We start from the raw sequence: 16,185 nt of genomic DNA on the forward strand, positions 1-16,185 counted from the left end.
TAGTAACCAGACTGACTTTATTTCTTTCAGACGTCTACAGAAGATCTGATTGAGAATTAACTAAGGTTTAGATGTTGATTTATTGTTTCATTTGGAAGTAACCATGTTAGACATCAGTGTTTGCTTTAGTTGGGTTCTTGACCCCTTGATTTCTGTCTCAGTTTATTTTATGGGCGTTGTAACCATGTGTTTTTTGAAACATGTTTGTTATAACTCAAAAACCCAGAGAAAATATGATCAGGTATTGGTTGTTATACAGCATATTGATGATGATAATCATCAATTATGCAGCTGTTCAAAATCTTACTAAATAGGTGTTCTATAGTTACTTCCAGTTGATTACAATAAAAGCCATTCAAAGTCAGTGGTTCTTTCATAATCAGTTAATATAAAGGACTTTCCAAACAGTTTTGTTTTCTGTGGGTGTTAATTAGTCACACACAGACATCAATAATCAGAATATGAACCTCAACAATGGTTACGAAAAAAAAAAAAACATGCTGCAATGCATGCTGTGTACTATTGTAGTACAAAACCCATCCATGGCTCCCAGCATGCTCTGCTGCATTGTTTTTTTTTTTTTATGGTCACCTCCATTGTTGAGGTTCTATATATGATTATTGATAATCTGTCAATGACTAATGACACCAGCTGGTGAAAACCAAACTGTTTGGAAAGATGCTATAATAACTGATTATCTAGAGGCTCACTGGCTCTTAGAATCACTTTTACTGTAATCAATCCAGCTAATTACACAACAATTTATTTCATCAGAGGTTAGACTCTAAACAGTTCAATAATCAATGATTATCATCACTACAATATGCAGTATAACAACCAACATCTAGGTAAAAGTTAGGTAAAAAAAAATGCTAACCTGAATGCACTGTAAGTTGCTTTGGATAAAAGCAGCTTCCAAGGAGTGTGAGTGTGTATAACACCTGATGATATTTTCTCTGGGCTTTTGAGTTACAGCAAATGGTTACAACAGCCAGAGAAAAAAACTAAAACAACAATCAAGGGTCAAGAGCCCAACTAAAGCAAACACTGATCTCTAACATGGTTACTTCAAATGAAACAATAAATCAACATCTAAACCTTAGTTCATTCTCAATCAGATCTTCTGTAGACATCTGACAGAAATAAAGTCAGTCTGGTTATTAATAAATTGGAGCTGGTGATGCTGTTTGTGGGGTTGTTTAATCAGATCTTGAGAGATTTAATGTATTTTATTTCAGTTTTTTTTTATCTAAGGCTGTGTCTGAAGTCAGCTGTAGTTCTTGTGTTTCTCTTTTTCTTCAGTAATTCTGTTTGTTAACAGCAGCTGTTCATCACTAATTCACAATTATCACTCAATTAATCACTTAATTATTTAATTGCAATGTATATCTTCTTTCAGTGAACTCAACTGAATTAAGTTCAGAGTACTCATAACAATTAGTTTTAAAACTTAAATGGTTTAAGGCAATCGGTTTCCTCAAGCGGTTTGAGTTAACATAACTTGTCAGGTTTTTAGTGAGGCTGTGTCTGAAGTCAGTTGTAGTTCCTTTCTCTCTTTTCTTCAGTAATTCTGTTTGTTAACAGCAGGTGTTCATCACTAATGCTCAATTATCACTCAGTTAATCACTTAATTACTTAATTGCAATGTATATCTTCTTTCAGTGAACTCAACTGAATTAAGTTCAGAGTACTCATAACTGTTAAGTTTAAAACTTAAATGGTTTAAGGCAATCGGTTTCCTCAAACGGTTTGAGTAAACCCAACTTGTCATGTTTTTAAGGATATTTGTTTACACAAAAGGTTTGAGTTATGTTACTTGTCGGGTTTTACAGTGTGTTAGTTTAAAACTTAAATGGTTTAAGGCAATCAATTTGCCTCAAATGGTTTGAGTAAACCCTAACTTGTCAGGTTTTTAAGGATATCTGTTTACTCAAATGGTTTGAGTTACTGTGACTTGTCAGGTTTTACAGTGCAGCGATATCGTTGACTTGATTGCAAATTATTGCACTGATACCATTTAAACTGAACTGAGCTGCATGATGACATCACTGAATTCAATGATGATCTGCCTTTAACTGTCATTTTGCATTATTGACACACTGTTTTCCTAATTAATGTTGTTCAGTTGCTTTGACACAATCTTTTTTGTTTAAAGTGCTATATAAATAAAGGTGACTTGACTTGACACTGTAGATAATGATAACTTCAAACTCTTTGCAATTTTTCTCTGAGAAACTCCTTTCTGATATTGCTCCACTATTTTTTTGCCATAGCATTGGGGAATTGGTGATCCTCTCTAAGCATCTTGATTTCTGAGAGACACTGCCACTCTGAGAGGCCTCTTTTTATACCCAATCATGTTGCCAATTGACCTAATAAGTCTGCAAATTGGTCCTCAGCTGTACCTTATATGTATATTTAACTTTTCCAGCCTCTTATTGCTACCTGTCCCAACAATATATATATATATATATATATATTTATATATATATATATATATATATATATATACTATAATATATATATATATATATATTTAATCCTTTACCATCTCTGGGTATCAACAGTTCCTTTGAATCTCATTCCGTTACTGTTACATACCCTCTTAAAATACATTTTGTAGTTGTCTATCGACCCCCAGGACCACTAGGTAACTTTTGTTTGGATGAATTAGATTATGCTGCTCTTTCAACCTTTCCTGAGGATGGTACTACCCTAGTTATGCTTGGAGATTTCAACATCCACCTAGATAAACCTCATCTGCTGACTTCCACACTCTGCTTGCCTCTTTTGATCTCAGCAGAGTGTCAGCTACTGCTACTCACAAATCAGGCAACAACTGGAACCTTATTTCACTGACACTGTCCCTGACATGTACTGGTTTACTCCTTGCAACACCTAGGATCACTTCCTCCTCATCTTGGCTCAACATGGTCCATGACCACATCACTTACCCCTCCACATGTCATCTTTCGACGTAACCTACACTCACTTCACCCCCGGCCTATCTGCTATGGTTGCTCTTAGCTTCCTTCCCCTAAAACTGTTAGCACTCTTTTGATACTAACAGTACTACTGATACTTTGCATCCACTCTTACATCTGGTTAAGACACTGTTGCCTCTTGTCTTCCAGGCAGCCCGTGACACCCCTTCAGACCCTTGCGTTATCTGATGTTTACGAGAACACGTTCTAAGTTAAAGCTTGCTGAAAGGGTGTGGCGCAAATACAAAAATACTACTGACATTAATGTGTATCAGTCATTCCTCTCTTCCTCCTCTGCTAAGGTCTCCACTGGCTTAAAAGGGGAAATACGTCCTAACAAAAAGTAACAATTCGTCTAACTCTGGCATGCTTTTTAAACATTTTCCTCGCTCTTTGTCCTCCTCCTCCCACCCCTCCTGCAATAATCTTAATTAGCTGACGACTTTGCCACATTTTTCATTAATAAAATTAAAAAAACATCAGTGCACAATTTTCCACACCACAATCCCCCAATCGTTATAACACATCTCACCAGCAAACATACAACGCATTCACTCCTTCTCTTCACACTCTCTGAGGCAGAAGTCTCCAAACTCATCCTTTCTAATCATCCTTACTACTTGTCCGCTTTGATCCTATTCCATCTCATATCCTGCAAGCCATTTCTCCTGCAGTTGTACCTGCCAATCACTCACATCATTTTACTATATCTCTCCACACTGGGTTTTCCCTCATCATTTAGACAGGCTCCTATAACTCCCAATACTTAAGAAAACCCACCTCAACCGCATCTCGTTTAGAGGAACTACAGACCAGTTCCCTTTTTCCTTTCATTGCAAAAACACGGGAACGAGGGGGGGGGGGGCTGGGTTCAACCAGTCTTCTACCTTTCACAGAACAACCCCTTGACAGCAATTAATCTGGCTCAGAAGTGGACATTCAACTGGCTGCCTTGCTCTCAGTGTTGAGCCCTAAGACTGGCAAGAGCAGAATCCAAATTCATCAATACTATCTTGCTTGATCTATCTGCTGCTGTTGAAACGGTTAACCACCAGATCCTCCTGTCAACCCCACTACTGACAAAGGGCATCTCAGGAACCGCACTCCAGTGGTTTGAGTCTTACCTATCAGATAGGTCCTTCAAAGTATCTTGAGAGGTGAGGTGTCCAAGTCGCAACATCTAACTACTGGGGTGCCTCAGGGCTCAGTTCTTGGACCACTTCTCTTCTCTGTCTACATGGCATCATTAGGTTCTGTCATTCAGAAACATGACTTTTCATACCATTGCTATGCTGATGACACTCAGCTCTACCTCTCTCATTCCATCCTGATGATCCATCAGTAGCTGCTCGCATCTCAGCTTGTCTAACAGACATTTCTTGCTGGATGAAGGACCGTCACCTTCAACTCAACCCTGCTAAGACAGAACTGCTTGTTGGTTCCAGCAAACCCATCGTTTCATCACAATTTCACCATCAAGTTAGGCACATCAACCATAACTCCTTCAAAAACAGCCAGAAACCTTGTAGTTAGGATTGATGATCAGCTAACTTTCTCAGACCACATTGCTAAAACTGTCCGGTCCTGCAGATTTGCTTTATTCAACATTAAGAAGATCAGGCCCTTTCTTTCAGAACATTCTGCACAACTCCTTGTTCAAGCTCTTTTTCTGTCCATGCTGGACTATTGCAACGCTCTCTTGGCAGGTCTTCCAGCCAGTTCTACCAAACCTTTACAATTAATCCAGAACGCGGCAGCAAGATTAATTTCTAATGAGCCAAAAAGAATACATGCCACACCTCTATTTATCAATTTGCACTGACTACCAATAGCTGCTCGCATAAAATTCAAGGCATTGATGTTTGCATACAAAACCACCATGGCTCTGCACCCCTTTACCTAAATTCATTACTTCAGACTTGTGTGTGTCCTCTAGAAGCTTGCGTTCTGCAAAAGTGAACACCGCTTGATTGTGCCATCCCAAAGAAGCACAAAGTCACTTTTACGGACTTTTAAATTATCCTATCCCAACTACCTGAACAACCCAACCAAATCAACCCTATCAAATAATTCCCTTAAAACACATCTCTTCCATCTTTATTTGACCCTCTGACTCTATTAACTTTCTACTCACTGCACTTTCACTATTCTATCTATTTTCTTTTCATTTATTATATACAAAAAAAAAAACCTCTAACTACCTTTCTAATCTTTTTTATTCTATCTATTTTCTTTTCATTTATTATACAATTATAAAAAAGCACTTCTAACACTAGCTTTAGGCTAACTGATTGTTTTTCTATTCTATCTGTTTTCTTTTTTATTGCTATTTGTAGAGATTATTTATAAAAAGCGTCTGCTAAATGACTAAATGTAAAATGTAAATATACTTAAGGGTATTTGATAGGCTAACATCGACAGACTTGTTTCTGAAAGTGCTGTAATTGTTTATGTGATCACTTTGCTTGTTTGAAAGTTTTCATCACAGCTGCAAAGTTAATAAATATGTTTATGTACAGCCATTAAGCGTTCACACAGCAGCAGCTAAATACGGTTGTTAGTCCTGTTTTTGAGTCCTTAAAAGGGTCATATGATGTTGCTAAAAGGAACATTATTTTGTGTATTTGGTGTAATGAAATGGGTTTATGCAGTTTAAAGGTGCTGTATGTAAGATTTTGACTCTACTAAAGCATAGAAATACCATAATATGTTTGCAGATATTTAAGAAACATGCTAAGTTAACATACAGATGGTAGACAACCAAAATGGGTAATGCCTTGTTGTACCCGCCGCGGGGTTGTAAAGTTCTGCAAATCAGTCGGCGATGTTAAAATCATTAATGAAAGCTACCGCCTGGTGGCGCAAAGGGATGGATTTGCGCGAACTGAATGCTACATTGCACCAAATGAATTAAAGACGTAAAACAACAATAACATTATAATATACATTATAACATCCTTAAAAGCCATTAAAAATAGGATAGTCTTAGGCTAAAGTCTACCTCATCAAAAAAAAAAAAAAAAAAAAACCTACTCTTACACAAAGGCTCTTATGCATGCTATTGTTTTTAAACAGTCCATATATATATATATATATATATATCTATATATATACGAACGGATTAAAAGCTGTTTTCATTTCGGGTTCATTCTTCCTTTAAAAATAATACTGACAATAATTATAATAATCTTCAGGTTCCATTTGCTGCTAATGCGAAATGAGAAACGGTCCAGCATTACAAATAATTACCAATTATTAACTCATGTTGTTAAATTCTTGATTTTTTCAAACTGCTAACACGTTGCATTTTTTAATTATGCCTTTACTGTGTGACCAATAAAAACATCAGTGAATTTCAGACTTTGGTCAGCTGGTGCCTCAAGCCACATATTCATTGGAAACAGCAGTCATTCATCCTTCTCTTTACTCTCTGAGGCAGAAGTCTCCAAACTCATCCTTTCTAATCATCCCTACTACTTGTCCGGCAGTCTATTCCATCTCATCTCCTTCAAGCGTTTTTCTCCTGCAGTTGTGCCTGCACTCATTCACATCATTAACATATCCCTCCACTGGTGTTTTCACCCCTCATCATTTAGACAGGCTCGTGCTCCACTGCCAAAACCCACCCTCAACCCATCTCTTTTAGAGAACTACAGACCAGTTCCAGTGTCTTCAGTTTCATTGCAAAAACTTAGCGATTGCGAGGCTGTGTTCAGAACAAGTCTCTACCTTTCTCACGCAGAACAACCTCCTTGACAACCAATCTGGCTTCAGAAGATTGGACAGTTCAACTGAGACTGCCCCTTGCTCTCTCGGTTGTTGAAATAAGACTGGCAGAGCAGAATCAAATCTTCAATACTTATCTTGCTTGATCTATCTGCTTTTGACACGGTTAACTACCAGGTCTCTCTGTCAGCCCCTACTGACAAGGGAGTCATCTCGGAACCGCTCACTCCAGTGGTTTGAGTCTTACCTATCTGATGGGTCCTTCAAAGTATCTTGGAGGTGAGGTGTCCAAGTCGCAACATCTAACTACTGGGGTGCTGTCAGGGCTCAGTTCTTGGACCACTTCTCTTCTCTGTCTAGCATGGTCTTTACAAGCTTAGGTTCTTCAAACACGAGGTCTTTCACACGAGGATGGCTTTTCACACGGAGGTGCTGGTGTGGGTGACACTTATCCAATTATAATATCTGCCTGATTACCTGTGATTGAAGATCACAGCTTGGTCACGCCTCCCTATTCCTCCCTATTTGCCGAATACGACCGAACCGAGCCCGAACCTTTGTTTCCAGTCCCGCCGCGATTAGGCAAACGCAGAAACAAAACCAAACCGACCACGTCACACGTATTTTACCAGTGGTTTTAAAGCAGAGGGACAACGCAGTAATTTAAAAGTACACAGTTTTCCTAAGCAACGACCCGAATTCATGGGCACTACGTCTAATGAGGGGGGGTGGAAACAGGAAGAACGAGAGGCGAAAACCACAATTACCCAAACTGCTTGTCCTTATCTGTTCGCTTCGGACTGTTTCTTCTGGGGTTATTAGGTCGGATGCTTGAATTATATACATTAACATTGTCATGTTTTATTACCATGCAAATACCTCTGAGTGTTGTCATGGCAGACAACTTTTTATTTCATTCATGTACTATTATTCATTATTCATTACTACTTATATAGATGATTTAAATGTCACCCAAAAAATTTGAGTTAAAGTTCCAACAAAATCGCACTGAAAAAAGAAAGCTATTTCTAAAAGCCATCTGCCATCCACACACATTGGTACAATTTTTTTTTTTTTGTGCAAAGTTATATATTTATACATGTGATGTAAGTGTCCAGTATAACTTTTTGAGGACAACAATAAGATAATTTTTCATAAATTTGGGGACAATGTGATTTTGATGGAAAGGTATTGCTTTTTAGGGTGCAAAAAACCCTGAAGGTCCACCCCCGTAACCTAATTGTGAGTGGGGCATAACAAGATGATGTATGGAAACACCTTATATGAGATAATAGTGGAATTTAGCCACCAATTCACCAAAGTGTAAAATAATTTAAAATCCACCTTTAAACTAGTGTAAAATAGTGCGTAAAATTAGTTTCTTGTCTATCCTATTCTTGGAAAGAAGAAAGAAGAAAAAAAACGAGAAAAGAAAAAAAAACACCTTGCTATGAGTTCTGTGCTTGTCATGGCACTTGTATACTGTTGTTGTTCTCTCGTTGGTTTGATTGTTTCTATTGTTCTCATTTGTAAGTGGCTTTGGATAAAAACGTCTGCTAAATGATTATATTAAAAATGTAAAAGGTAAATATATGCAATCAGAGTGTGTGGATATATGAAGATTTTTTTGCAACATTTTAGTCCCCCAAAATATGTAATTTCTTTATTATTATTATTATTATTATTATTATTATTATTATTATTATTATTATTATTATTATTATTCTCACCAATTTCAAAACTCCCATCAATAAATCCAATCAGTGAGCTGGGAATGTCAAAACGCCTCTCAATCTGTGTGATCGAGCTCTTCATGTTAGCCCCCCTGAAAATGCTTTGGCAAAGTAAACAAAACACATGGCAGCCAAAAAAATCTGAAGGAGAGAGAGGAGATGACGAGAGAGCGAGAGAGATAGAGAGAGAGAGAGAGAGATTTGAGTTTTTTCAAGCATCTTTATTTAACAAAAAAGATTAGTCACATAGCAACACATTAATCATTTTTTTCACAATTTTATAAATTTTTACAAAGAGAGTGCAAAAATAAAGTTCATTTTCAATAGCAGAAGACAAAGCTCCTCTATGACACCACATTCTTTCAAAAATATTTTAAGGAGTCCATAGCTTTGTAAAATGAAAATCAATTAAAAGCCTTGATTGATCATAGCTCTAAACATCCTTTCAACAGTTATAATCAATTATGTTGCTCAATTTTATCTCTTCTGCTTATGTAAATGGCCATTTTTGCTTTACCCCCAAATAAAAATTAAGCAACTGACACTCATTCTTTCGTTTTTTTGAACATATTGAAGCCCAAAATAAAAGTTTTGCACAGAAAACTTCTCATTAAAACTATTAAAAAGATCTTTGCAAAACCCTCAAATAAAGGCTTTAGTCTTGAACAATACAAAAAGGTTATGAAAAACAGTCTCTCTCTGAAAACAAAAAGGACATTCATTGCTAACATCTGGATTTAAAACGGAAATAAAATCTTTTAACAGCAATAATGCCATGCAGAATTCCTCCATTGTAGATCTCCACTCTTTTAGTTAACGGTGGCTTGTACAGTGCTCTCCACTCTGGTCTAACATTATTATTCATCTTAAAAACAGTAACGCCACGGTGTGTCAACTCTTTCATGTAATCCCTTTTTGTTAAAAGATTTTACACAAGCTTTATACAATTTTTCCCCCCATTACTTTCATAAAAATCCATTTCTGTCACCTTTTCAGATTCTAAAATAAATAAATAAATAAATAAATAAATAAATAAATAAAACCTGTACAATCCCCTATATTTTGCTAAAGAAGCAGATTTGGAAACTGGTCCTTCTCATTAGGAATAAATTCCCCTTCACTATAACCTTGAAGCATTTTTTGTTTTTTTTTTTTTTTTTTTTTTTATTCTCTCCGAAGGTAAAAGCAGATTGTAATTTCTGTAGCACTTGTGTAACGATTCAAATGGATTTCACTTCTAAAAGAATGGCTACATCCCTAGCTTTTCCAAGACTTGGGCCAGCCACTTTGACTAAACATTCAATTGTTACAGTCTTGAGGTAGGGTAAGGTTTAGTGGTAGCAGTAGGTTCAGAATTATTACCTAGTTATTACCTAGTAATTGTGTAATTACTCAATAAGTACATACAGTATTATGTACATGAGTAACATGACTGTAAAATAAAGTGCTACATACAAATTTATAGTTTAATGGTTTTGTTTGTTTGTTTGTTTGTTTGTTTTTACTCGAAATTTGTGCTTGTACTATTTTCTTTTTGCGAGTTGGTTTAATATTTAACATGCAATGGAATTTGTCTGAGACTTAAATGGCTAATTATTTTGAGACCGTTATATAAAACAAAATCTCAGAAAATGATCTGAAAACTGTGTTAGAGAGAGTCAATAGAAAGTAATTGCATACTAATAGGATTAAATGAGCTGTTATCATGTTCAATGTCTTTGATCATAATAGGCCAAACATAAAACAAGAATCTTAAAAGCAGGAGAAGATAAGTCAAAATTACCTTTAATTTGGAGCAGCATGGCTCTTGTGCCATCTTTTTTTCCATCACTCATGATGCTCTGGAAACAATACGAAGGGACAGATGACAGAACAGTGCAGGGCGTCTTAACACCAGGATTATTATCGTGCAAACAGCATTTTTTTTCCAGGAGCCCATTAGGCCCATAAGAAAACATCATCAGAGGGGAAAGACCCCTGAGGGGGAGCTGAGAGTGGATTCAGAAATTGCACCACATTTTCCTGCCAAGAGGAAGGCGGTGTTTGAAAAAGTTTTCAAGAATGAATTAAGAGAAAAAGAAAAAATATATATTATTATACTTATTTATACATTTTATGCTTTTTGACAAAATACTGGTTTGTCATTTCTTTATATGCTACCTTTTATATTTTTATATAAAAAAAAAATAACAACATGAAAATCACCTTTATTGGCAATTTTTATTCTGGCCATTGTATAGTGTAACAAGCTTATACAGACAGAAATACACACCACACCACCTGTGATCATAAATACATACATACTTAATCGATAATATATATATATATATCATATATATATATATCTATGATTATATATATTATATATACATATATGAAAGTATGTAATAGATTTATGTATGTGTGTGTGTATATATATCTATATTCACAGCTGTGACAATATACCCGGTTCGTGTGCATAGTATAATAGAATACATTGCATATTAATACAAATATTAATACAAATAAACTCATCTCTGCAACACACGTGATCTTTTTACAAACAACAAGAAACTGGTCAGACAACTAGAGATATAGAGATCAAATATACCTGGGCTGTTGCCTGTGTCCATCAGAATGGAATGGAGGACTTTGCTCACAGTTAAGGCTTATCATTCAGAGTTATGTCATATAATCAGTAAACCAAACAGTTCATGTCCATCTGGTGATCATGTCAACAGGTCCACTTCTCTACAGCGAGGGGTCTGGGGTTTCTCAGATGGTACAGAGGAAGAGCAGACCAATGCTATCTCATATGCTTTGGACAAACAGAGATGGGTCGATGCCAGAGAAAGGTGAATGCAGTCACTGGAAAAACAGTGTGTGTGTAGTGTATGGTGGAAAAGTGAGAAAACTTTAACTATTTTTCCTGTAAAAAATCACCACTCACTGCCACAATTCAGATTGTGCCACAGCAGCAGTCACTCTATATCCAAAACTATCAAAATATCAATTTATTAATATAAAAAAAATCATTATTAGAATAAAAATATAATAAAAAGGCTAGGCCTATATTGGATTATTATGATAAAGCTCTACATGTATAGCAGCCATTCCATTCAGTGTCTGCTAAATTCTAGCCACAGGCACCCACCTATTTCTGCTTATAGAGTAACTGATTAGAACCTGAACGGGCTCGCAAATTTAGGCCCTAGCCCGGCCCTGGCCGAGGACACTTAGGCTCTAGCCCGGCCCGTTGTTACTGACTCCGCAGTTCACTATTATTATCCCCCCTTTCTCCAAAAAAACAGCTTATACTACTGTTTCAGCTATTAAAAATAGTTCAGTTTTGCATGTAATGGCAAAGTGATTATATTTTGTTTATTTTTTTAAGCTAACTTCGAAAAACACTTGGAGCATTTTTTGTTCCTTAACTATAAGTTTTTGTTTTTTAAAAGTAATGACCAAGTGGCCAGCGGCAGACAGTGAGCTGATCATTATATGTTGATACTATTTCCAGCCTTCTCAAATCATCATGACTTGCCTAAAATAAAATCTATAGATATACTAAAACATTTCAAGCATATAACAATGTTTAAACGTTAAACCCAGGATAAATGTGTGCTATATCCAATAGTTTGTACGGAGAGTGGAAGATAAACCACTCTCAGGACATGGAGGCACCAGCCTGATCACTTACATGCATTCCATCCATATATATCACAAATAAGGTAAGAGTAATTCATCATTTGTAACTGTAAAGGGTCTAATTTTATTTTTGTTCAACTCACAATATCAACAAAACGCTGCTGCTTTTAAAATATAAAGAAAAACAAACATGATGCGCTTTTCTGTCGTTCTGGTCTGAACAGGAGCACTTCACAAAAATTGAAAACTCAGCGAATACATGCCTCACAGACATGCTAAATATATCTAATAGAAAGCTTTAAATTAGTACTTAACGAAATAAAACATATCAGGAAAAACCAAAAAACGTTTTCATTATAATCATAATCCATTTAGATGCATTTCAAGGCACGTCTAATGAGGAGAGCACAAGACGACCAACTGGCTCGGTGTTTGTCATGGTAATCAAATCAAAACTGCAGCTTTTCCCTGAAGCGTTGTGAACTTTTAATAATTTCCCACACTCCAATTTCTCCCCGATGCTCTGAATGGTCAACTGTTCAATTCAATTCAATTCAAGTTTATTTGTATAGCGCTTTTTACGATACAAATCATTGCAAAGCAACAACTTTACAGAAAAATTAAGTTTCTACAATATTTAGTAGTAGTTATCAGTGATGACTGTCAGTTTATGTGGCATACGGGCAGAAATGTTCCGAAAAAAATCAATAAAAGACGTAAACAAACAGACGCGATTAACACTATTGTAAGCAGCAATTATGCAATCAAACTGTAGCAAAAATGTGGTAGTGTCTGTATGTGTCTCTGGGTTAGCATCATCTAAGGGTCCTCTGAGGGGCTGGCATCATCTCTTCTCAGGTGTTCTGGAGATCCAGGACTGAAGCTTGTGTAAATCCTAGTTACCAAAACAGAGAAACAAAATAGAGACAATAATTAGCGTAGCTGCTGTTCCAGCCAAGTAGTAACATTAATTAGTTTAAACCCAAGCTAAAGAATAATAATGCGCATTTGATCAGATATAACGGCAGTCCCAAAATTATGAGATGCATTATTTGAATGCTGGCCAAAGAGGTGTGTTTTTAATCTAGATTTAACCAGAGGAAAGTGTGTCTGAAGCCGTGGGGGCGAACATTATCAGGAAGGTTATTCCAGAGTTTGGGCTGCCAAATGCGAAAAACGCTCTACCTCCTTTCACTGGTACTTTGCTATCCTAGGTAGCTATCAAAAGTCCAGTGTTTTGTGCCTTAGGGAGGCGTCATGGTTTGTAGCGGGGTAAGAAGGACTAGTTAGGTACGCAGGAGCGAAGGCCATTAAGGGCCTTAGACGTAAGTAATAATATTTTGTAAAATATACCGGGAACTTAATAAGGTAGCCCAGTGCCGAGAGCTGTAACAATTGGGGTAATATGATTCATATTTTCTTGACACTGGTAAGGACTCAGGCCGCTGATTTGACCCCCAGTACCCCTTGTAGATTGTTTATGAGGATTGCAGGACAACCACCTATCCTGGGGGGGTAAAACATCCCAAGATTCGCAATCTAGTAGGTCCTAAAAGCATTCAGTAGAACTAGCTTTTCTGGCATCAGAAAAAGGTAAACATTTTTAGTATCTTGGCAATGTGTTTCTAAGATGAAAGACTGCTGTTTTTGTAGAACATGCGAAATCATTGATTTCAAAAGAAAATTTTACGGTCTAATAACGACCCAGCATTTTTGACAGTAGAGGATAAGTAACAGTACAATACGTATAATTGCCAAATTGTAATCTACGAGATCGTGTAGTTTTTTGGTCCTAAGGTATATCTCTGTCTTATCCTTTTTTTCTGTTTGTTTCCCCCCCTTTTTTTTTTAATTTCCTAGAGTATGGAAAATTATTGGTCATGCAATCTTTTACATTTTTAAACACACTCTGTGTAGACTTTAGCTTAATAATTTTGACGTTGTCAACGCTGGTTCTTGTTGAGATATAGAGTTGAGTATAGTTGTGGTCAACTGTCACCTGTATGTTAAAGCGTGCATATATTCATTGTGTATTGCGTAGGCTATGTATAATATGTATAATCATTGTATAATCTATGTATAATAATAATAATCATTATAACAATATTTCATACAGTAGCCTATGTGTGCTCTGCGCGTATATGGGCACAATAAAAGGAGAGAAGCTAAACGAGCCCAATCCCGACCCGAGCCCAATCTGTAAAAGAAAAATGGCCCAAGCCCGGCCTGAACAGACTCAGTGTGTTGGACCCTATCGGGACCCAACGGACTTGCAGACCTCTAGTACTGATTAGGTGATCACCTCAACTAAATCTTAATTAACAAGGTAAAGTATAAAAACTACTGTTATGGTTATGACTTCTTTTAACAATAGGACCAGCTTGGATGATAAAAACAGTGCTAGTACCTCAAATGCAATTGGAAGCAAATAACAGCTATTGACCATGTCATAAGAGTTGAAAAGAAAAGGTTTGAGTGAGGAAAAGAAGGGCTCAATTCTGGCTTTACTGGCAGAGCGATACAGTGAGCACCATGTTGCTTCCATACTTAAAATTGCAGAGACAACGGTTCATAAGAATAAGGTCAAGCTGCAGACGTTGAGGACAAGACCGACAGAGGGTGAAAAATGATTCTTCACTGACTGGGATGACCACCAACTATTTCGAATGTCACTCAACAACCACAGGATGACATCACGTAACCTACAAAAAGAATGGTTAATGGCAGCTAGGGTGATCTATCTATTTAGAGCAGCTGGCATTTGCAAATGCTCTAAATGACAATAAGTTTATTTGGAATTTGGGTAAAATGTTATCAGTAGTTTATAGAATAAAACAAAAATATAAAACCTAAGAAACCGATCATTTTGCAGTGGCCCCCAATTTTTTCCAGAGCTATATATATTATCCTGGAAGAAGGAAAAAAATTTGGATTCTGAAAAACAAACAAAAAAAAACAATAAGTCTATATTTATTTTAGTGCTTTATTATTATTATTATTATTATTATTATTTAAATAATATAGTAATGTTAAAGCAGATACACATTAAAATACCACAAGTGTCAAATTATTTTTTATTGAATTAACTGTTATTATGAATTATGACTCCATAACAAGCCTTTGAGGCTTTGACACCTGATAACAGGTTACAATCACATGTTTGATTTGTTTGTGAAATCACAGTTAAAGCACAGACACACACAAGTATGGCATTATTCATATGTGACAGAAAACATAAAACAGATCAAATTAAAGTAATAATTGAAATATATTGCACATAATTGCATTAAGTTTCTGACAAAACAAAATAAAATAGTGATTATAATTTAAACAAGATAAAGCATTGATTTTGGCACAGACAAACTGACAGTTAATGAAGCTGATTCACTTAAAGGGGTCCTATTATGCGATTTCAAGTTTTCTTTTCTCTTTGGAGTGTTACAAGCTGTTCGTGAATAGATAAGATCCCTAAAGTGAAAGTCGTGACATTTGTCAAGTATGGTAACCCATACTCGAAATTGGTGCTCTGCATTTAACCTATCCAAGTGCACACACACAGCAGTGAGAAGTGAACACACCGTGAACACACACCCGGAGCAGTGTGTGTCCTAAAGATGCCAAGACTAAAGTCTCAAACCCAAAAAGATATTCTTTATAAAAGTTTAGACTCGTCCACGTCCTCCTAAAACACCTCAGTTAAACACGCCCCACATCTCTACATCACTGTGTGGGAAGATTTGCATAACACCGCCTAAATATTTACGCAAAGAAAGAAGGCATAACTTTGATTATCGCTGTAGTGTTGCTGCTGCCGCCGGCATGTCGTGGAGACGCTGTGTGTTTTGTTGTGAAAGCGAAACCTCTTTGTTTGTTCTTCCAAAAGAGGACACAACTAGAAATCAGTGGTAAAGTTGTATTTACAACACTGTTCCAGAACAGTTCAACCCAAATATCTGTGTGAGGTTTTTTTTTTTCCTGAACCTACAATGCTGGCTGTTCTGACTCACAACCTGTAAGTATTTTTTCATATTTAAAGAATTTGCTACAGATGATTCAAATGCGAGTTTTGAGCAGTATAGAGTAGCACTTGTTGTTTGTCGTTTCTCCAATCACAA

This window comes from Cyprinus carpio, chromosome B15, assembly GCF_018340385.1.
Source record: "Cyprinus carpio isolate SPL01 chromosome B15, ASM1834038v1, whole genome shotgun sequence".
NCBI lineage: Eukaryota > Metazoa > Chordata > Actinopteri > Cypriniformes > Cyprinidae > Cyprinus > Cyprinus carpio.